At 48.4% G+C, this 23,813-nt stretch overlaps 1 long non-coding RNA gene across 1 annotated transcript; it reads right to left on the bottom strand.

The window, feature by feature from the left end:
- Positions 1 to 975: 975 nt before the first annotated feature.
- Positions 976 to 23,785, bottom strand: LOC119974171. Its single transcript, XR_005462470.1, has 4 exons — positions 23,758 to 23,785; positions 5,047 to 5,162; positions 2,924 to 2,970; positions 976 to 1,009 (listed from the first exon to the last, which is right to left on the bottom strand). It is a non-coding gene; the product is annotated as an uncharacterized LOC119974171 (long non-coding RNA).
- Positions 23,786 to 23,813: the final 28 nt, after the last annotated feature.

Here is a 23,813-nt window from a genome sequence, read left to right as displayed (position 1 = left end):
TCTCCGACTGCTGTCTCACCTGGATGTTATTTCTTCCACCTGATGTACATCAGCAACTGTATGGTTCTCACCACACAGAATGTGCCCAGAAGCCAGCCCGGGTCACTGTCTGTGTGGAGTTTACACATTCTCCCCGTTTCTGCGTGGGTTTCATCTCCACAACCCAAAGATGTGCAGATTAGGTGGATTGGCCACGGTAAGTTGCCCATTAATTTCAAAAAGTATATATATTTTTTTAAAAGGTGGACCAATTAACATTGAATCGTGTTGTTGGCCTCACCAGGCCAAGCGCCGGGAAGCTCTTGGCAGTTCCCGCTCACTACCACACTTAGACATCTTTATGGAGAATCGCACTCCCTGTCTCCTTCTATCTATCTACCTATCTATCTATCTATCTATCTATCTATCTATCTATCTATCTATCTATCTATCTATCTATCTATCTATCTATCTATCTATCTATTTATCTATCTATCTATCTATCTATTTCCCTCACATCGATCTCCCTTTCTACCTCTCCCTCTCTATCTCTCTCTATCTGCCTCTATTTGTCTCTATCTATCTCTCTCTATCCATTTCACTCTATCTCTTTCTATCTGTCTCTCTCTATCTATCTGTTTCTCCCTCTCTATCTCCCTCCATCTCTCTCGATCTGTCTCTCTCTCTATCCGTCTCTCTCTATCTGTCCCACTCGCTCTAAATCTTTCTGTCACTCTCTATCTGTCTCTCCCTCTCTATCTCTCTCCATCTGTCTCTCTATCCGTCTCTTTCAATCTGTCTCACTCTCTCTATCTCTTTCTATCTGTCTCTCTCTATCTGTCTCTCCCTCTCTATCCCCTTCCTGTTTCTTCCGCTCCCTCCTCCCAAATGAGACTGCTTTTAAGTCACTCAAAGCCAATTCACTTAAACTGATTTCAGATCGAATCCTGTAGCATTTCCTTTAAAAAAGTTCAATATAAAAGCCTCTTACCAGTACCGTGTGTCAACATTGCCACTTCAGAAAGGAAAGCTGTGGAAAAGTCGGAAATATATCAAACAGATGTAATTACTTTATGAGGGACATAGAGTCAGAGTCCTTGCGTTTACAGCACAGAAAGAAGCCCTTTGGCCCATCGTTTCTGTGCCGGCCATCAAGTACCCTGATGACCTCATCCTATTTTTCAACACTTGTGTCCCGCTGATAAAATAGTTCCGCCCAATTTTCCTCTGCATTGAAGGTGGTGGGCCGGGATTCTCCATTGCGAGTCTGCCCCGTGACCGCTGCTGATGAGGACGGAGAATTTGGTGCTCAACTAAATCCCCCATTCGCTGTAGCGTGACCAGAGAATCCCACTACCTTGAACGGACAGGGGATCTCGTTCTTGGTCTGATGATGTTGGATCACGGAATGAGCTGAGCGTCAGTGAGTTCTGCACCAAACTCCGGGATAAATGCGACAGCTCAAAGTGGGTAGATCGGAAAATGAATTGGAAATAAATCCACTTTGGGTCATTGAAGCAGCAACCAACCCGCTCTCAAATATTAACCGTGTTCGACAGTTTTGCGATCTTCATCCAAGAATGGAGACATGGAGAACAGGAGGGGTAAGGGGGGGATATCTGCGGGTCAGCGCGCCCCAACAGCAGCTCCAAGCTGGAGGATCGCAGAAACAAAAAGAGAAAATGCTAGGAAATCTCAGCAAGACTCAGCATCTGTACGGAGAGAGAATAGCTAACATTTCGAGTCCAATGACCCTTTGTCAAAGCTAACAGACAGAGAGAGTGGGAAATATTTACACTGTTGAGTGAGAATGAAAGATGAGTCATAACCACAAGAACACAGGGAAACAGATTGCTAATGGCCACAGAAACCAAGGGGAAAGAGTGTTAATGGCAGTCCCCAGTGAGAACAAAAGATGTGAAAGGTCAAGCAGCAGAGAAACTAACATCAGAGGATGAACTGTAGATGTGGGGGGAGGGGAATGGGTAAGAAAAGAGGAGAAAGGGTAAGGAAAGGTTGATAAGATGGTGGGGGTTAATATATATGAAGAAAGACAAGAAAGAGAGAAATGGTAAAACACAGTTAAAATGAAATGGGATGAAAATAAATGGGCCAATGTGGGGTAGAGCTAATCATCTGAAGTTGTTGAATTCGATGTTGAGACCGGAAGGCTGTAGCGTGCCTAACCGGAAGATGAGATGTTGTTCCTCCAGTTTGCGTTGAGCTTCACTGGAACATTGTAGCAGGCCAAGGACAGACATGTGGGCATGGGAGCAGGGTCTGATGAGCAACGGGAAGGTCAGGGACCTGAATGCGCACAGACCAAAGATGCTCAGCAAAGTGATCACCCAGTCTGCATTTGATCTGCCCGATATAGAGACCACATTGGGAGCAGCGAATGCAATAGACCAAATTGGAAGAGATGCAAGTGAAACGCTGCTTAACCTGGAATGAGTGCTTTGAGCCTGGGATGTTAAGCATGGAAGAGGTAAAAGGGCAGATGTTACACCTTCTGTGATTGCATGGGAAGGTGCCATGGGTGATGGGAGAGATACTGGGTATGGTGGAGGAGTGGACTAGATTATCTTGGAGCGAACGGTTTCTGCGGAATGCTGACAGAGGGAGTGAATGGAAGATGTGTTTGGTGGTGGCATCACGTTGGAGTGGGTGAAAATGGCGGAGGATTTTGCTTTGCATACGGAGGTTGGTGGGATGAAATGTGAGAACGAGGAGACTCTATCCTTGTTGTGGGAGGGAGGGGAGGGGCGAGGGTAATGGTGTGGGAGATGGACCGCACACTGTTGAGGGCCCCACTGTGGAGGATCCCAGGATATTCTGTGCATTTATTCATGGGGAAACATTAACCTCACCTTTCGAAGATCGGTGGCGATATTTGCAATGGCCGTAACATATATAGTGAAATATTACATTTTTAAATGCTCACCATAATATATTAATATGAATTTCAATACTGTTGCTCCCATTATTGCGCTATAACAGAAAACAGGAAAATTAAAATATCAAATTGTGCCGAACGCATATCATTCCCCCCAAAAAAACACAGTCCCCCGTCAAAGAAGGTCAATAACAATTTGGACAGATTCTCCGCTTCCCCAGCCGTGTGTTTCTCAGTGACGCGCCGTTCGCTGGAAGCAGGATTCTCTCTTCCCACCGTTTGTCGATGGGATTTCCATGGGGAACCCGCAGGCGAGGGTGCGCTGCCAACGGGAAGAGAGATTCCCAACGGTCAGAGAACCCGAGCCCTCATCTCCCTTATTCTTAAAGTCTTTCCCAGAAGCGGAATCCTCCTTTTGGCTAAGATAAAAGCAATTTACTGCAGATGCTGGAATCTGAAACAAAAACAGAAAAGACTGTATAATCTCAGCAGGTCTGACAGCCTCTGTGGAGAGGGAAACGGAGCTGGCGTTTCGAGTCTGGATGACTGGATGACTTTGACAAAGAGACATCAAGACTCAAAACATTAGTTCCCTTCTCTCTCACTCCACAGATGCTCAGACCTGCTGAGATTGTCCAGTATTTTCTGTTTTTATGTCACCCTTTCTGCATCCACCCTATCGAGTCTTCTCAAATCTTCTACCTTTAAATAGGAGCATTGCCAATTCTCATTCTAAAATGCAGAAATCTGGGGAAATGTCAGGCTGTCAATAAACTCCCACTGCCCAGGTTTGCCATCTTCTTGGTCATGTTGTGTTTCAATCGGTTTGTGCATCAATAATAATTGTTGCAGTTTCCGCCCATCCCAGACCTCTCTCTCAGCAAGGGGCGGTCTCGCAAAGAGGCAAAGTGCTGTCCAGGTTTAATCATCTAAACTTCCCACTTTAGGGATTTCAAGCCCTCACCCTAATGTCCCCATGGTTAAAATGAATAATGTCTAACTTCCAGGATCCACAACGTCTGATTTGTGGGCCACTCCCAGAGGTACGCTGGAGATACCCTTTTGCAACTCCGCAGAGCTGCCTTTTCCCAGAGTGAGAACTTCCTCTGAACAATTGTCCTGGGCAGTGAATAATTCGATAAAGTGATCAAACATCACAAACTTTGGATGGTTCCACCACGGTTAACAGTTATTCCCAAAAAGTTAGAAGAATTCAAATCTCCACCAACTTCTGAGTGACAATTGTTCCCATCCGAGGTCTGAACAGCCCCACCCACCACCAATCCACTGGTCGACAATGCCTCACCCCCACCGTCTGGACATGCAATCACCAGCCCTCCCAGAGCCAGTCCCCCACCACTGCCCCCCCCCCACCCCGAACCTGCAACACCCCGGTAATCCAAACATCCAATACCCCACCGCCAGACCCCCACTCTCCTCATCTTCTGACTCACCCCCACCTCCCAACCTCTGACTCCCCCCGCCACCCAAACCTCCGACCTCACACTCCCGGACCTCTGAATCTCCCAACTCTTCTGACCTCTGATTCACGCCCCCCCCCCCCCCCAACACTCCTCGACTTTCAATACCCCACTCCCCGGACCTCTGACCCATACCCTAGACCAACCCTCCGAACCTCCCCCCCACTCCCCGAAACTCTGACATTCCTCACTCCCCAGGCCTCTGACCCCCGACCATCCCACTCCCAGGACATGGGACCGCCCATTCCCAGGACACTCAACCCCCCCATTCCCTGGACCCCCAAACCCTCCACTTCCCAGACCCTTGACCTCCCCACTCCCCCGACTGCTGACACCCCACTCACCAGACACCTGACTCCTCAACTTCCCAGACTCCCAAACCCCCCACTCCCTGGGCCCACATCCCCCCACTCCCAGTCTCGACCCCCCCCCGACACCCCCACTGCTCGGACCCCGCAGCCGCTCCACTCCCCAGATCCCAAACCCACCCACTCCTCGGATCCCTCACCCACTCCTGGGATCTCTGGTGCACACTACCTGGACCTCACTCCTCAACCTCCGGCCCTTTACTCCCTCTGACTGCACCCCACCCCCAACACCCTTCCCCTTCAGAAACGGTCCCCTTCGAGCCCAGCAGCCTCCTGTAACTCTCGACCATCCAAGTTCCATCCAGCTATCTCAGACACGTACCTTTTACCGGGCCAGTTAATTTCACTGCTTTATAGCAGCTGGTGCAGTAAAGAGAGGGCGTGATCACCTTTAATTCTCCAGAGCTGGATTTGTGAGAAAGATGTAAATGAACAAATCTAGAAGGAAATTACAGAGGGATACAATCATTGTAGAGTAGTTTCAATTGAGGCCTTTAATTGCCTGAATGTAAACTGGGACTGTATCCTGTAAACTGTATATTGTAAAGGGCAGACAGGGTAAAACCTGTGAAATTGTGTCCAGCAACGTTTTCTACTGAAGTTTGTGTCCAATCCAACGTTGCACCTGGTTCTTAGACACGAGGTGGGCCAAAGAGACGAAGTGTCAGTGAGGAACATTTAGGAGGCAGCGATCATTGTGTCATAAGGTTGAGGATGATGGTGGAAAAGGAAAGAATTCAGGGTAAAAATAATTAACTTGGAGAGAGCCGACTTCATTGGGGCAAGACGGAGCTGGACTGGTTCGACTGGAACGAAAGGTTGGCAGGAAAAACTGTAGCTGAACAATGGACTACCTTCAAAACAGAAATGGTCCAGACAATCACCAAAAAAGAAAATGCTGGTAAGTCTCAGCAGGTGGCAGCATCTGTAGGGAGAGAAAAGAGCTAACGTTTTGAGTCCGATGACTCTTTGTTAAAGGTGGACACAGTCACTGTACATTCCTGTAAAAGGGAAAGTTAGGGCAAACAAATCCAGAGCCCCCTGGATGAAAAATTAGATAGAAATTAAGATAAGGAGTAAAAAGTGTGTTAATGACAGGTGTCAGGTAAAAAATACAGCTGAAAACCTGGCGGAATACAGAAGGTTCAGAGGGGAGGTGAAATAGGACATTTTAGAAGTGAAGAGGGATTAAGAGAAAAGATTGACGACAACATAAAGAGGAATCCCAAAGTCTTCCTCAGGCTAATAAACAGCAAAAAGGTGGTAAAAGGAGGAGTAGGGCTGATTAGGGACCTAAAAGAGGATTTATACATGGAGGCAGGGGCACTGCTGAGGTATTGAATGAAAATTTTGCAACATCTTTACCAAGGCGATACAATGCAGGACATGGAGATAGACAAGGAAACTCTACCCCGAGAAGGATTCAAAATTGATAAGGAGGAAGTGTTGAATAGACTGTCGGGCCTGAAAGTTAACAAGGCTCCGGGACTGGATGAGATACATCGAAGAATATTGAAGGAAGTGGGAATGGAAATTGTAGGGACGCTGGCCATGATCTTTCAGTGTCAGAGGACTGAAGAACTGCATATGTTACGCCCTTGTTGAAAAACAAAGGTTATAAGGATAAATCCGGAAATTACAGACTCGTCAGTTCAATATCAATGGTAGGGAAGACTCCAGGAACTATTTTTAGGAATATAATTAGCAGTCACATGGTAAAATGTGGGCTGATCAGGAAGAGCCAGCATAGATTTCTAAAGCGGAAATCGTGTTTATCTAAATAAAGTTTGAAGAGGTAACAGAAAGAGACAATGGGGGTAATGGTGTTGATGTGGTATACACAGACTTTTAGAAAGCACTCGGCGTGATGCCGCACAACAAATTTGTGAGAAAAGTTACAGCTCTTTGAATAAAAGAGACAGTAGCAACATGGATACAAAATTGGCTGAATAATAGCAAACAGGGAGGAATAGTCAATGGACAACTTCAGAGAGTCGTAAACTCAGCCCAGTCCATCACACGAACCTGCCTCCCATCCATTGACTCCATCTACACCTCCCGCTGCCTGGGGAAAATGGGCAGTATATTCAAAGACCTCTCCCACCCAACTTACTCACTCTTCCAACTTCTTCCATCGGGCAGGAGTTACAAAAGTCTGAGAACACACACAAACAGACTCAAAAACAGCTTCTTCCCTGCTGTTACCAGACTCCTAAATGACCCTCTTATAGATTGACCTCATTAACACTACACCCCTGTATACTTCACCCAATGCCAGTGTTTATGTAGTTACATTGCACCTTGTGTTGCCCTATTGTGTATTTTCTTTTATTTCCTTTTCTTTTCATGTACTTAATGATCTTTTGAGTTGCTCACAGAAAAATACTTTTCACTGTACCTCGGTACGTGACAATAAACAAAAAATCCAATCCGATATTTTTCAGGGTGGAAGAAGGTTTGGGACCATTGCTTTTCCTGATGTATATTAATGATGGAGATCTTGGTGTGCGGGGGTCATTTTCAATTTTTGCAGGCAACGTAAAACTTTGAAGCATTGTAAACTGTGAAGAGGACAGTGTAGAACTTCTAAAGGACATTGACAGGTTGGTGGACTGGGCCGATAGGTGGCAGGTGAAGTTCAATGTGGTGAAATGTGAGGTGTTGCATGTTGGTAGGAAGAACATGGAGAGACAATATAAAAAAGGGCTAAAATTCCAAAAGGGGGAGCAGGAGCAGAGGCACCTGGGTGTACATGTCCTTAGATCATTGAAGGTGGCAGGACAGGCGGAGAGGAGAGCCAGTGCATACACGATAGCCCGAATGGCCTCCCTCTGCACAGTAGCAAGTCTGTGATTCTGTGGCTGCGCTGGGGCCGGCAAGGATCCTTTCTATGCAGACCCTAAGCAGCTTTGGCCATCAGGCGTTTCAGCGCACTTTTGAAGAGCAGGTAAGTGCCCATTAAATTCTTCTAGTTCCTGTGGTCCATCTCTTTCCGATGCTCATTGAAAGCTATGAGAACAATGCTTCTATTTTCTCATAAATTACTGCAAGAGGCATTTCAAACCAACTCATAGGCTCCATTCTATTAATCGTCTTGATTTTCAGCCACCTCAAAGGAAGCAATGGTACACCTGAGACTCTAACACAACCTTCAGCCTCGACAGATTCATTCCACAAATGGGAAATGATAGAGAATGACCAGGGATCTCTCCCAAACAGGACCAGATGCTCTGCATTTAACTTGCTTAAAACTAAAAATGTAAAGATGAGTTTGTACTGAACACAGTTGAAAGCCATCTCAGCAGAGGTTGTCCAACCCATGAATGACCTCATGAAAAGCTGGCTAAACTGTCTCAGTGAGATATTGGAGATTCAATTAAAAATCTCACTGAAAATATCATTTTTGAATTCATCAAATGGAATATTTGCTGAGTTGTGTCTTCCATTTTGTTATTCAAAGCAAACCATACCTGAGGACTTGCGAATCAGGAGACGGTCACGAGGTGCCTCAAATCTGCTAACCCTGTTCGATAAGATCACGGCTAATCTAATTGCAATCTCAGCCCCACATTCCTGCTGACTCCCTCAATAACCTTCCTTCCCCCCCCCCCCCCCCCCCAACCTTTCACCCCCTTGTTAGTCAGAAATCTGATGACTCCTGCCTTCAAATTATTATGTGGAGATGCCGGCATTGGACTGGGGTGAACACAGTAAGAGGCCTGGGCCTGGGATTAGAGAACCCCAAAGTGTATCATGGAGTTCATCTGACCCACAACTTTTACTAGATTGTGGTATGGGGCGCACAAGGCCCACTCTACAGGCGTAGTACAGCAGAAATGGAAAAGTATTTTTTAAAGCGAAACAATGTTTATTCTATGAACTCAAGTTAACCTTTTTTTTAATAAACAATTTTATTGAGGTAGTTTTTGGCTTTATAAACAGTTACAGACATCATCAGAAAGAAAGCAAAAATGGCAAAAATGTGCAAACATCCATGTACTTTCAATACTTCCATCGTAACATATTGCACAAGCCCGCTCCTCTCCCACCGGTACTACCCGCCATATTTTACTTCCTACTCTACTCTACCCCCCCCTCTCCCCCCCCCCCCCCCCCCCCCCCACGCCCTGCTGACGCTCACTCTCCCGCAAAGAAGTCAATAAATGGTTGCCACCTCCGGGCGAACCCCTGCACAGATCCCCTCAAGGCGAACTTAATTTTTTCCATCCCCAGGAAACTCGACATGTCCGCAAGCCACCACTCAGTCTTCGGGGGCTTTGAGTCCATCCACGCCAATAATATTCATCGCCGGGCTATCAGGGAAGCAAAGGCCAAAACATCGGCCTCTTTCTCCCCCTGGACCCCCGGGTCTTCCGAAACCCCAAAAATTGCCACCCCTGGACTCATCACCACCCTTGTTTTTAGCACCTGGGACATGACCCCCGCAAATCCCTCCCAGTACCCCCTCAGCTCAGGGCATGCCCAAAACATGTGCACATGGTTCGCTGGTCCTCCCGCGCACCTAGCGCATTTGTCCTCTATCCCGAAAAATTTGCTCATCCGAGCCACCGTCATATGGGCCCGGTGAACGACCTTAAATTGGATCAGCCCGAGCCTAGCACATGTCGCGGTCGAGTTTACCCTACTCACGGCCTCTGCCCACAGCCCATCCTCCATTTCCCTGCCTATCTCCTCCTCCCATTTAAGTTTCAGTTCCTCTGCCTGGGACCCTTCCTCCCTCATGAGCACCTTATATATACCCGAGACTCTACCCTCCCCTTCTTCCCTCCTAGAGACTATTCTGTCGAGGATCCCCATTGGCGGGAGGCGTGGGAAAGATGGGACCTGTCTACGAACAAAGTCCCGCAACTGTAGGTATCTAAAATCATTTCCCTTTACCAACCCAAATTTCTCCTCCAAGCTCCTCAAACTTGCGAAGCTCCCTTCCAGGAACATATCACCCACCCTTCCCGCCCCCGCTCGCCGCCATACTCGGAACCCCCCATCCATACTGCCGGGGGCAAACCGATGGTTGTCGCAGATTGGCGCCCAGACAGACGCTCCCATCTCCCCACATGCCTCCTCCACTGGCCCCATATCCGCAGGGTCGCCACCACTACCGGGCTGGTGGTGTACTTGGCCGGCGGCAGCGGTAGAGGAGCCGTGACCAGGGCTTCCAAGCTGGAGCCCCTGCACGAAGCCGCCTCCACCCGCTCCCAAATAGACCCCGTACCCACCATCCACTTCCTTATCATAGCGATGTTGGCCCCCCAGTAATAATTGATCAGACTCGGCAAAGCCAGCCCTCCCTCGCTGCGGTTCCTCTCCAACATCGCCTTCTTCACCCACGGGGATTTTCCCGCCCAGACAAAGCTCATGATCAGCCCGTTAACTCTTTTGAAGAAGGACTGTGGGATAAAGATCGGGAGGCACTGAAAAATAAACAAAAATCGAGGGAGGATTGTCATCTTTACAGTCTGCACCCTCCCTGCCAGCGACAGCGGGAGTGCATCCCATCTCCGATACTCTCCCTTCATTTGCTCCACCACCCTGGCCAAATTTAACTTATGCAGCCTGCCCCAGCCCCGTGCCACCTGGATACCCAAATACCGGAAATTTTCCTCAACCAGCCTAAACGGTAGCCCTCTCAATCTGTTCGCCTGGCCCCTTGCCTGGACCGCGAACATTTCACTCTTGACCGTATTTAATTTGTATCCTGAGAACTGGCCGAACTTCCTCAGCATTCCCAGTATAGTTCCCATCCCGGCCACTGGGTCCGACACGTACAGGAGCAGGTCGTCTGCGTAAAGAGAGACCCTATGTTCAACCCCGCCCCTCACCATCCCCTTCCATCCCTCTGCGGCTCTCAGCGCAATCGCCAGCGGCTCTATGGCCAGCGCAAACAGCAGCGGGGAGAGCAGGCAGCCCTGTCTGGTCCCTCGGTACAACCTAAAGTACTCCGACACTTCTCTGTTGGTCGTGACGCTGGCCCTCGTGGCCTGATATAATAATTTGATCCAATCCACCAATCCCTCCCCGAACCCAAACCGTCCGAGCACCTCCCATAGATAGTCCCACTCCACCCGGTCAAAGGCCTTCTCGGCGTCCATTGCCACCACTACCTCCACCTCCCTACCCGCCGGGGGCATCATTATCACATTGAGTAATCTCCTCAGGTTGGCCGCCAGCTGCCTGCCTTTCACGAACCCTGTTTGATCCTCCCCAATCACCTCCGGTACACAGTCCACCATTCTACCCGCCAGTACCTTTGCCAGGAGCTTGGCGTCTACATTAGTCAGGGAGATTGGCCTGTAGGACCGGCACGCCTCCGGGTCTTTACCCCGCTTCAATATCAGAGATATGGTGGCTTGTGACATTGTCCCTTGCCTCATTGAAAACCCTCGCCAAGACCGGGCCCACCAGCTCAGAGAACTTCCTGTAAAACTCTACTGGGTATCCATCCGGCCGCGGGGACTTCCCCGACTGCATGGCCTTAAGGTCCCCCAATACCTCCTCTACTCTAATCGGGGCCCCCAGCTCTTCCACTCGCCCCCACCTACTGTTGGGAATGTTAACCCGTCCAGAAACCTTTTCATCCCCTCCGGTTCTTCCGGCGGCTCCGAAGTATACAGCATACGATAGAAGTCCCGGAATACCTTATTCAATTCTGCCGGGTCCTCCACTTTGCGCCCCCCCTCGTCCCTCACTCCTATTTCCTATTTCCCTGGCTGCCTCCCTGCTCCTGAGTTGCTGCGCTAACAGTCTGCTAGCCTTTTCCCCATGCTCGTACACCACTCCCCTCGCCTTCCTAAGCTGTTCCACGGCCCTGCTCGTGGATAGTGCCCCCAGTTCCGCCTGTAGTCTCTGCCTCTCCCTGAGTAAAACCTCCCCCGGGGACTCCGCATGCTCTTCATCTATCCGACCCATTTCCCTGACCAATCTATCCATCTCTGCCCAGTCTGCCTTGGCTCTGTGGGCCCCAATTGAAATCAGCTCCCCCCGCACTACTGCCTTTAGCGCCTCCCACAGGGTCGCCGCTGAGACCTCCCCCGTGTCATTCACCTGCAGGTAATTTTTTATACATTTCCGAAGCCTCTCGCAGATCCCCTCCTCCGACAGCAGTCCCACATCTAGCCTCCATTGCGGGCTGCTCCTGGCGCTCTTTGCCCACTGCAGCACCCGCTCCTTGTCCACAAACCTGTGGAACCTAATCACCATCGGGTGGGGGGGGGGGGGGGGGGGGGGGGGGCCGCCCGGCCGCCCCTGCCTTGCCTGCACTCTGTGTGCCCCCTCCAGCTCCGGCGGTCGCGGAAAGGCTTCGGCCCCCATCAGCTGCTTCAGCAGGTCTGCTACAAACGCTGCAGCATCAGCTCCCTCAGCCCCCTCCGGGAGGCCGACCATCCTCAGATTGTTCCTGCGGACTCTATTCTCCAGCCCCTCCACTCTGTCCAGCAGTCTTCTCTGCCGCTCTTTAACATCCTGCGCGTCCAGCCTCTGGTTCAGATGATCCACCGCTTTCTGGATTGGGTCCAAGCTGTCCCGCTTCAGCGCTTCAAAACTGGACTTCATTACCTGGAGCATGTTATCCAGCGCCTGCTGGATTGCTGAGTCCGGGGTCCGTGTGTCCGCCATCTTAGGTCCCAGGTAACTTTCTTCAGGTCCTTGTCTCTGCCCCTTTTTCTCCTTCTTCTTCTTCTGCCTTCTGGACTCCCACTGTTCCATGTGCTGCAGCCCGCTCCTCCGCACCTTCGCTGCCGCCTTCCTTCGCCCAGCTCCTTAAATTTTACCTTCTGGGCATCTGAAGTGGGTCCAAGCTGTCCCGCTTCAGCGACTCCAAACTTTTTTTTTTTCCTTGTCCTGGAGGAAGGAAGGTCCGTGGGTCCGCCATCTTACACTTCAGGTCAGTTTCCTCTGCTCCTTGCCTCCGTCTCTCTCTCTCTCTCTTTCTTCCCCTACCTGCTGGCCTCCCACGATTCCATCAGCTGCAGCCCGCTCTCCTGTTCTTTCACGGCAGCCTTTTTGCCGCCCCCGTGGTCCCGCTATCGCGGGGAATCAGCCCCAAAGCCCCGCCGGAGTGAGAGCCCACCGAATGTGCGGCTCACTCAGGCATCGCCGCCACCAGAAGTCCCAAGTTAACCTTTTTAAAACATTCAGTGAACACCTTAGCAACCATTATTTCAAATACTACCCCCAAAGAATACAACACTAAGTAATCCTTTAAGCTTTCCTTTTAACATCCATACGACTTAAAACACTTTTTACCAGAAACATATCAAGTTCAAGTCACTACTGTTATTAGTTTTAAATTACTAGGATCGATTTACAGTCTTTAGATTACAGAGAGACTGTAATGGACCTTCTGGCTGTGACTGCAGCTATCCAGTTCTGGAAACAAAACAAAAATTGGGCAGCACGGTAGCATTGTGGATAGCACAATCGCTTCACAGCTCCAGAGTCCCAGGTTCGATTCCGGCTTGGGTCACTGTCTGTGCAGAGTCTACACATCCTCCCCGTGTGTGCGTGGGTTTCCTCCGGGTGCTCCGGTTTCCTCCCACAGTCCAAAGATGTGCAGGTTAGGTGGATTGGCCATGATAAATTGTCCTTAGTGTCCAAAATTGCCCTTAGTGTTGGGTGGGGTTACTGGGTTATGGGGATAGGGTGGAGGTGTTAACCTTGGGTAGGGTGCTCTTTCCAGGAGCTGGTGCAGACTCGATGGGCCGAATGGCCTCCTTCTGCACTGTAAATTCTATGTAAAACACACCCTACAGCCTGCTCAAAAACAAAACTAAAATGCTGACAGACAGCCCAGCTCCACCCACTCTCTGACATCACTGCAGTAGTAAACACCCATTTCTTAAAGGTACTCTCACTACAGATATTTATATACACCCATTTATAAACACTCATTTCTTAAAGGTACTGTCACATGACACTTCCCCCCAAGGAAAAAAAATTAACCATCAACTTCAAGATGGTTTCATTTTCCACCTTTTCACTATCCTTTAAGAAATGCACACAGTAAATAAACTTTTTTGTTTCAAAAAGCACCACACGCAAACAGGTATAATAATATAGTCCATTTTTTTCTATTCTTCTTCCTCCAACTGAAATCTTTCTCGATTGACAGTCTCTTTGAACCAGAAGGTCTCTGCACGATCCTTCCATTTCTCTATGCCTCGGCATGTCTCTTTAAAGTCAGATACTTTAGTTCAATCTGATCACAGAGTCCCTTGTAATTCTCCAACACAGGAGCATTGGTTATCACAGCTTTCAGGCAGTCAAATGCCTGTTGACACTCCGCTGTCCACTGGAACTTGTTACGCTTCTTCAGCAATGCAGTGGAGCAACCACGCTACAAACATTTTACACAAATGTTTGATCAAATCCACTCATGCCAAGAACTTGCATTATTTCCCTTTGTCTTGAGGGTATCGGAAACTCCTCAGTAACTGTTGGTTTCACATCCCGTGTGACCATTCGACCCTGTCCGATTGTATGGCCAAGGAAAGTGACTTGGGCTTTTCCAAATTCACTTTTGGCTAGGTTTACCACCAAACCCGCCTCCTGAAGTCGATCGGATAACTCCATCAGATGTTTTAAATGTTCTTTCCATTTCTGGCTGAAAGTTACCAGATCGTCGATGTATACCGCACAATTGGGTAATCCTGAAACAAATTTGTTAGTTAACCGTTGAAATGTGGCTAGGGCGTTTTCCATGCAAAATGACATAACTTTGAATTGGTATATACCATCTGGAGTCACAAAAGTTGAAATCTCCTTCACCCTTTCGGATAAAGGTACCTGCCAGTAACTTTTAAGTAAATCCAGTTTGGAAATAAAAGCTGATTGTCCCACTTTCTCATTGCAATTCTCCAAACGTTGGATAGGATAAGAGTCCGTTCTTGTAACTGCATTAACCTTTCTATAGTCCACACATAACCGTTGGGTACCGTCTGGTTTAGGTACCATCACTATGGGTGAGCTCCATTGGCTGCAACCCACTTCAATTATGCCATTTGTAAGCATACTCTCAATCTCTTTGTTAACCTGTGCCAATTTTAAAGGATTAAGACTATATGGTTGTTGTTTGATTGGAACAGCATTTCCCACATCTACATCATGTATAGCCATTTTAGTACTTCCCAATTTATCTCCACAAACTTGCCCATGTGATATCAATAACTCTTTCAGGTCAGTTCATTTTTCCTCTGGAGGGTAACTCAACAGTTTATCCCAATTCTTAAGAACATCCTCGTTTTCCAATTTAATGTGAGGTATGTCAAATTCACAGTCATCTGGATTTGGTTCATCCCTTTGAGTTAGAATCGTTAAAACCTCCTCCTTTTCCTCTCCTTCCCTTTTAAAGTACCTTTTAAGAATATTCACATGACACACTTGGTGAGTCTTCCTTCTATCTGGTGTTTTGAACCACATAGTTCACCTCACTTAATGTCCTTTCAATCTGATAAGCTCCACAAAACCTGGCTTTTAAAGGCTCACCTACCACTTGTAACAACACTAAAACTTTATCTCCACTGGCAAAACTACGAACTTTGGATTTCTTGTCCGCTACCCATTTAATCACATTTTGTGCAACTTTCAAATGTTGTCCAGCCAATTCACCTGCTCTATTTAATTGTTCCCTAAAATTTGACACATAATCCAATAATGTAATTTCCGATTTCTCACCCAGCGATTTTTCCTTAGTCAATTTAAGTGGTCCTCTTACCTCATGACCAAAAATTTGTTCAAAAGGACTAAATTTGGTTGACACATTAAGAGCATTCCTAATTGCAAACAGTATGAATGGAATTCCTTTATCCCAATCCTCTGGATAATCGTGACAATACGCCCTCAACATTGTCTTTAATGTCTGATGCCACCTTTCTAACGCTCCCTGCGATTCTGGATAGTACGCAGTTGATTTAAATAGTTTTATTCCTCAGCTACCCATAACTTCTTTGAATAAGTTTGAAGTAAAATTTGATCCTTGATCCGATTGAATTTCTGTTGGTAGTCCATATCTAGTAAAGAATTCAAGTAACTCATCCACAATCCTTTTAGCTATAATATTACGAACTGGAATGGCCTCTGGAAACCTAGTAGACACATCCATTACAGTCAAAAGATATTGATTCCCACTTTTTGTTTTAGGAAGCGGTCCTACACAATCAATTAGGACCCTTGTAAAAGGTTCCTCAAATGCTGGAATGGGTATTAAGGGCGCTGGTTTTATTAGTGCTTGATGTTTCCCTATCACTTGGCATGTGTGACATGATTGACAAATTTTAACTATATCTTTATGTAGTCCAGGCCAATAAAAATGTTTCTGGATTTTAGCTTGAATTTTCCTGATTCCCAAATGACCTCCCACTGGTACCTCATGTGCAACTCACAACACCTCCTTTCTATACCCTACCGGCAATACTACTTGATGAAATTTTCCCCACTTTTCATCCGCCTGCATATGTACAGGTCTCCATTTTATCATCAGGACATCACTTTTACGGTAATAACACTCTGGTATACATGCAGATTCCTCTTCCGTGTATGCTTTCTGATACATCCGTTTTATTTCTATATCTTTCTGTTGCAACTCCACCAGTTTTCCTGAACTAAAAATATCCGCCTCATCCTCCACCTGTTCTTGTTCTTTTTCAACCATCTGATCAAAAATCGTTTCTGATAATTGCACTTCAACTTCATCTTCACTCTTTGATTTCTCCTCTTGTCTTAACCTGTGACTTTGTGACCTTGTCACCACACAATCCGGAAAAATCCCAGGATATTTGCCCTTCAACACTTCAGCTGTCTGATTTTTCCACTGGCTTATCATCCACAGTAGGCATCACTCCCACCTGCAATCCAGCTATATCATTACCCAATATAAACTGTATTCCTGGACAAGATAGTTTCTCTATTACTCCCACTACCACTTCACCACTCTTCACTGGACTTTCCAACCTTAACTTATATAATGGAACACTACTCCTCTCACCCTAAATTCCACATATTATCACCTTTTCTGGCAACATTCTTCCCAAACTACATAACTCCTCATCTCTTGCCATTAAAGATTGACTAGCTCCCGTATCTCTTAAAATTGTGACTTCTTTACCTACTCCTCCTGATACACATGAGTAAACTTCACCCACTCAAGTAAATTCTTTAAAGCGATCTGGCACCTTCTTATCAATCACCTCTTCATCTGGCTGTACAATCTTTTGCACCTCCTTCGCTTCACTTGGGCTTTTTTTTACCACTTTAACAAACCCCACTGTCTTATCTTGTTTTACCACATCAGCCTTCCCAGTGCTTTTCTTCAACCACCAACACTGTGACTTTACATGGCCTAGTTTATTACAGTGAAAACATTTGAAACTTTTCATTTCTTTTCCACCCACCTGGATTTCTTTTTTAATCTGAGGTACACGATCCTTATTATCCCCCATCAGATCACCTTTACCTTTACCACTTGAGTATTTCCTATGTCCCTAGTTTCTATCCCTCACAGGCTGAAACTGATGTCGGAAACCAAGCTTTCATTTATGAACTAATTCATAATCATCTGCCATTTCTGCTGCTAATCTCACAGTTTTAACCCTCTGTTCTCCCACATGAGTTCTCACTACATCAGGAATTGTATTTTTAAACTCCTCCAAAAGTATAATTTCTCTGAGAGCTACATACGTTTGGTCTATTTTCAAAGTCCTTATCCACCTATCAAAATTACTCTGTTTGAGCCTTTCAAACTCCATGTTTGACCAAATTATTTCCTTAAATTTCTAAACATTTGTCTGTAGGCTTCAGGCACTAGTTCATATGCACCTAAGATGGGATTTTTTCACCTCCTCATACGTCCCAGATACCTCCTCCGGCAGTGATGCAAACACTTCATTAGCTCTACCTACCAGCTTTGTTTGAATCAGTAATACCCACATGTCCTGTGGCCATTTCATTTTACCACCTTCTCAAATGAAATGAAAATGGCTTCTATCTCCTTCTCGTCAAATCTTGGCAATGCTTGGACATATTTAAATAGATCCCCACCAAGCCTTCGACTATGACACTCTTTCCCACTCTCCTCATCACTATCATCCAGCTGTACATTTCCCTTTATGTCTGCCAATTTTAACTGACTGTCATGTTTCATGGCCATTTTCCGAAGTTCAAACTCTCTCTCTTTATCTTTTTCCCTGATCTGTATCTCCCTTTCTCTTTATTTTTGTTCTGCGAGGGCTATTCTTTCTTTTCTCCTTTCTTTTCTCTCCTATTCTTTTTCTTTTCTCTCTCTTTCTTTTTCCGCTCTATCTCTTTCTCTTTCTTATTTCGCTTTCTGTCTCTTTCTTTTTCCTATCTTTTGTATTGAAGCTGCTTTAATTCTTTCTCATGTTCCATTTGTTTAATTTGTAAGTGAAGGTTTTCCATTTCCAATGAGTCAAACTGTATCTCAGGCAACTTTAAATGCTTAGCCACCGCCATAATTACCTCATCTTTTTGCATTTTGTCAGGTAATGTTAACTGCAATATGTTTGCCAAATCTAAAGGTCTGCTTTTAGTCTCTATCCGTAAGGTACTGCGTGTAACGGTCTCCACCCCCCAAAAAAGTCTGAGCCTCTGAAAGAGCCATTGTCCACAACACACTCCCCACTTAAACTAAAATACCACACCTGAAAAGCAACCACAATATGCTCATCCCTCGCTGTCTTTAAGTTCACTAAGCCAATCCATTAGATAGACTTTTATCCCCCTCGAGCCCCCAGTTTGTTATGGGCCAGGATTTAGAGAACCACAAAGTGTATCATGGAGTTCACCTGACCCACAACTTTTACAAGATTGTGGTATGGGGAGCACACGGCCCACTCTACACCATGGTACAGCAGAAATGGAAAAGTATTTTTTAAAGCGAAACAATGTTTATTCTGTGAACTCAAGTTAATCTTTTTAAAACATACAGTGAACATCTTAGCAACCATCAATTCAAATACAACCCCGGTGTGCTAAACCAGCCCCAGTTGGTCGGATTTTGCATGCCCAGGCCTGATGGTGGAGGGGTGAATGTAATGCAACATGAATCCAAGGTCCCAGTTGAGGCCATGCTCATGTGTGCAGACCTTGGCCATACGTTTCTGCTCAGTGATTCTGCGTTGTGCGTTCTGAAGGCCGCCTTGGAGAAGGCTTACCCGAAGATCAGAGGCATCCTACCAACTGTCCTGGCTTGAGACAATTCACACCTCTTTAACCTGTGATTACCCCTCTCTCCAGTTGCTCCGTCTGGGCATGGAGGCTTAATTACCTGCAAAGACTCGCATTCAAAGTATCCTTTGCATCTTTAACTTTGTCGATGTATATGTTTCTGGAACCCATTCATCTGAGGAAGTAGCAGTGCTCCAAAAGCTAGTGGTTTGAAACAAACCTGTTCAACTTTAACCTGGTTTTGTTAAAATTATTAATTGGCGCTGCCTGCACCACTATCCGGGGAAGAGAATTCACCACCCTCAGAAAAATTAATTCTCTCATCTCCGCCTGCAATGGGAAACTCCTTGGATTCCCTGTTGGCTGACGTCAAAATCGGGAAACACGATTGGGCAGAGAATAGGTTCCGATGCCAAAATCGCAGCGGGCGCCTATTTGACGCCAAATCATAATTCTCTGTCACCTCAACAGCAGCGTCAATGCGTTCCGGCCGCATGTACCATAAACACCATTTGCATATCATCAGTGGGCCCGACCTGGTATTTTCCGGGGCCTCCGTGATTCTCCTTCTCCGATGGGCCAAGTTCCCGATGGCTCGGTTTAACAATTGTGAAATCGCTTCGTGGCTGATAAGGAAGAGAGAGGAGGTAGGACACAGAAAGGAGCGAGTGTGGGCTGCCGATCGGACACTAGCCGGGTTCGCTGTGGTAGTGGGGTTCGGCCAGGGCCAGGGAAGGGGGGGGTGATGGGGGAACTGGTCAAGTGGCTAGGGTGACCCCCCCCCCCCCCCCACGGGATTAGGACGGTGTTCAGTCACAGACCGTCATTACCATGGTCTGCAAGGCAGCCATATTGCTGTGCACCCACTGACCACCAACCTTGCCCCCTGGTTCTGCAGAGTGACATTGGCCTTATGGGTGCCCCAAAACCCCCTTTCCACCCGGCCGCAAACCCACCGTCGACACCACCCAGGGCAATGCCCACAGTAGACCCTATGGAGGTGTGGGGCAGGAGTCACGGAGTATACATCTGGCAAGGGTAGTGCCAGCCAATGGTACCCCTGGCATCAGGGACAGGTGCCAAGGCCAGAGGCCCCACAATGCTGGGCATCGACGGGACCAGGGGAGGGGGAGGTGCATTGGGGGCAGATTTTGCAGTGCCACCCTGGGCCACCGTGTAGTCCCGTGAACCTGGTTGGGTACGCGGATATGCACCATGCTAACATGTTGGCCCCTGCAGACAATGGATAGAGCAATTGAATCAGCAATGGTGGCCTTCCTGCTGGTTGCTGCAGCCCAGGGCAATGCCCTGCAGCTGTACGAGCTGGAGCTGCTCAAAGAGGAGGAAGCTGCAGCAGCAAAGCGTGCAGTAGCGAAGTGTGCCACCGAGGAACAGGTGGCAGCCACCCAGGATGGAGAGCCAACCGAGGAGGAGGAGGTGCGAAGGAGGCACATCATGAAGCCTCATGTGTACTGACAGCGCCTGTCATTCGAGGACCTGCCAGACCATGTTGTTGGAGACTCCGGCTGAGCAGAGAGACATTGCGACATATCTGCCAGATGATGGCACAACTGGCACCACAGGGGGTATGGGGAGGACACTCGCTCCTGGTAGCTGTCAAGGTGACAGTTGACCTGATTTTTTACGTGACAGGGTCCTTCCAATCGCCGAGTGGGGACCTGTCCAGGATTTCACATACCTTGGTGCACAGTTGCATACATGCCCTCACAGGGGCGCTATCTGCCCAAATGGCTCAATAATAATAATAATCTTGATTGTCACAAGAAGGCTTACATTAACACTGCAATAAAGTTACTGTGAAAAGCACCTAGTTGCCACATTCCGGCACCTGTTCGGGTACACTGAGGGGGAATTCAGAATGTCCAAATTACCTAACAGCATGTCTTTCGGGACTTATGCGAGGAAACGGGAGCACCCGGAGGAAACCCACGCAGACAGAACGGGGAGAACGTGCAGACTCCGCACAGACAGTGACCCAAGCCAGGAATTGAACCTGGGACCCTGGCGCTGCGAAGCTACAGTGCTAACCACTGTGCGACCATTCTAATATATCCATTTCAATGTGGACCGAGCCCAGCAGGATGCCCGGGCAGCAGGGTGCACTGCCATTGACGGGATGCCCAGGTCCAGGCGGTGATCAATGGGATGCACATTCCCCATGAGCACCTGCAGATGACAGGTCCCTGGAAGGAGTTTCCCTCCATATCCTTTGATCCTATTCGTCCCAAATGCGAGATCTAACTGTTTCTTGAAAACATACAAGGCGGCTTCTCCTCGCCGCAAGTCGTGTTTTGCTGTGCAGCGCGCTCTCTCCTGCACCTGGAGCCTCTGTTCTGATAGCCGTCCAATGGGATTTCCCATTGTGGCCACCCCACGCCGTCGGGAAACCCGGGGGCATGGTGGGGTAGCGGAGGATCCCACCCATAGAGAATTCTGCCACAATGTTTCGATCAACTACTTTCTGTGGTAAGAATTCCACAATCTCTCCACTCTCTGGGTGAAGAAATTTCTTCTCATCCATGTCCAAAATGGTCTACACCAGTGCTTCTCAAAGTGTGGTACGCGTACCGGTGCCGGTACGCAAGCCGTCGTCTGCCGGTACGTGGAGTACTCCCAGAAAAGAAACACTTTCACACTTGATACAGCGCAAAGGTGAGTGCTGAGCTGGGGCGGGGGGGGGGGGGGGGCGGGTTCCAAGGTTCCGTCCTCGTGCTGAGCGGGGGTGGGGTTGCGTCCTTGGGCCATGCTGGGGGGGGGGGGTTGCGTCCTTGGGCCATGCTGGGGGGGGGGGGGTTGCGTCCTCGGGCCGTGCTGGGGGGGGGTTGCGTCCTCGGGCCGTTCTGAGGGGGGGTTGCATCCTCGGGCCGTGCTGAGGAGGGGGGGGTTCCGTCCTCGGGCCGTGCTGAGGGGGGGGTTGCGTCCTCGAGCCGTCCTGAGGGGGGGGGGGTTGCGTCCTCAGGCCGTGCTGGGGGGGGGTTGCGTCCTCGGGCCGTGCTGAGTGGGGAGGGGGTTCCAAGGTTCCGTCCTCGGGCCGTGCTGAGCGGGGGGGGGGGGGGGTCTACAAAATCAATATAAAATAAAAATATATGTCAACTTACTTTTATTATATATCCATTATATTTGCAATAATATAATATAATGTAATATAATTGCCCCTGCAATAAGATATATCTCAAAAATAATTCTGGGGGTTCACATTCCCCCCCCCCCCCCCAACCCCCAGCTGGATTGGCTTGTTTCGCTCACCGGTCCCTGGCACATTGAAAAAAAAACTGACGGTACCTCACATCAGATAGTTTGAGAAGCACTGGTCTACACCAAATCCCCAGACTGTGACCCCTGGTTCTGGACACCCCCATCATCGGGAACATCCTTCCTGCATCTACCCTGTCCAGTCCTGTTCGAATTTTCTATGTTTCTATGAGATCCTCATCCTTCTGAACTCCAGCGAGAACAATCCTAACAGACACAATCTCTCCTCTAGCCATCCCAGGAATCAGTCCGGTGAACCTTCTCTGCACTCGCTCCAGAGCAAGATCATCGGGCGCGATTCTCCCAAACAGGGAGAAATCGTAAGGCTGGCGTCAAAAACGGGCGGGTTTGATGCCAGCCTCCCCCTCCCCGACCGGGAACCGATTCTGGTCCCCGGTTGGGGCTAGCATGCCGTGGCCGTGAACTCCGGCATTGCGGGCTTAACGAATTTCGTTAAGCCCGCTTGCCAGAGTTTGCGACGGCTGACGCGTTGCATGACGTCAGCCGCGCATGCGCGGATTGGAAGACTCCAACCCGCGCATGCGCAGATGACGTCCTCACGCATTTGCGCGAAACCCGCACGTGCGCGGGCCGGGATGCCCCTCAGCCGCCCCGCGAATTGATACAGCGGGGCGGTGGAAGGACAAAGAGTGCGCGGGAATCGGACCCGCTGCCCACGATCGGTGCCCATCGATCGTGGGCCCATGGCACCCTTGGCACGGCCGTGGTACTGCCGTGCCAATCGGTGCCATGGTTGCCAAGATTGGGACTTTACGGCCGTTTTTACGAACGGCCAGACCAGGTGTGTTTGCCGTTCGTAAAAACGGCCGTAAAGGGCTTGGAATTCGGCCCATCGGCCAGCTGAGAATCGCTGCTCGCCGTAAAAAAAACGGCGGCAGCGATTCGTGTCGGGAGTCGGGCGTGGGGGGGGGGGGAGAATAGCGGGAGGGCGTCGGACTAGCGTGGCCGTAAAAATTTACGACCCCCGCTATTCTCTGCACCGTCGTGAGTGCGGAGAATTGCGCCCATCCTTCCTCAGATGAGGAGACTAGAAGTGCCCACAATATTCCAGAGCTCACCAGTACTTTCTACAATGGACAGGTTTCAACTTCATGCTGGGATCAGCCCCTGGAGTTTTTGGTCGATGTCAGTTCAAATTTCGATTGTCCGTGAATTGTGAATGAAATGGTGAAATTTACAGCGAAACCCCAACATTCCAACACTTCAATATCAAGACAGCTCAAAGATCAGCGAAATGAGTGAACCGAGGCGGCATCAGGAGCGAACATGGACCAAAATTCAATTAAAACCTGAATTGATTAAACTGAGACGGGGAGACTTTTGAAGTTAGCTCGGGGATCTTATGGAACGAGTTTCAAGAAACCAGCCTGGGTGTTTTTGAGCCTGGTCAGGTTTTGCCCAGATTAACACAGAATTGGTTAATTCAGGGGGAGGATGAAGCGACTTGAAGAAGCGCCTGGGCGCGTTCCCCTGGTGAAGTCTGACAAGTGTTCCTGGAGCTCAAACATTCTCCACAAAGTGACAGAAAGAAATGTTGCCTTACCTTTGCAGGAATGAGATGCGGATTGTGCTGGGCGTCTGCTGCGGGCTATAGATATA

Source organism: Scyliorhinus canicula, chromosome 12, assembly GCF_902713615.1.
Source record: "Scyliorhinus canicula chromosome 12, sScyCan1.1, whole genome shotgun sequence".
Classification (NCBI taxonomy): domain Eukaryota; kingdom Metazoa; phylum Chordata; class Chondrichthyes; order Carcharhiniformes; family Scyliorhinidae; genus Scyliorhinus; species Scyliorhinus canicula.
This window is presented reverse-complemented; position numbering and strand designations above follow the sequence as displayed.